The sequence below is a fragment of the Sinocyclocheilus rhinocerous genome, unplaced genomic scaffold (assembly GCF_001515625.1).
Source record: "Sinocyclocheilus rhinocerous isolate Xijiao unplaced genomic scaffold, SAMN03320098_v1.1 scaffold4515, whole genome shotgun sequence".
NCBI lineage: Eukaryota > Metazoa > Chordata > Actinopteri > Cypriniformes > Cyprinidae > Sinocyclocheilus > Sinocyclocheilus rhinocerous.
In genome coordinates, this window is record NW_015636038.1 from 70,591 (window position 1) to 70,958 (window position 368).

At 36.1% G+C, this 368-nt stretch overlaps 1 protein-coding gene across 2 annotated transcripts in view; it reads right to left on the reverse strand.

The window, feature by feature from the left end:
* LOC107747602 (uncharacterized) overlaps positions 1-368 on the reverse strand; it is a 37,522-nt gene that overhangs the window by 36,181 nt on the left and 973 nt on the right. The gene's annotated exons all lie outside the window — the stretch shown is intronic.

The following is a 368-nucleotide window of genomic DNA, read 5'->3' on the forward strand; positions in this document are numbered from 1 at the left end:
CCTACTGTCTACCACAGTGACTCTCAGTATGTGTGTGTTTATGTTAAACACTGTGGTATCAAATGTTCACACATGTTCTAATTTATTACGGTGTTTATTTAAGTTTCAATTGTTAGAATGTTTTCTTCTATTATTTTGATCTTATTGTTATTATGTTTCTCCACATATATTCCAAGCTTTGGCAATGTTGCATTTTTTACAGTCATGCCAATAAAACAATTTTGAATTGAATTGAATTGAGAGAGAGAGAGAGAGAGAGAGAGAGAGAGAGAGAGAGAGAGACACAAATAGAGAGAGAGAGAGAGAGAGAGAGAGAGACAAAGAGAGAGGCGGAGAAAGAGAGAGAGAGAGAGAGAGAGAGAGAGAGA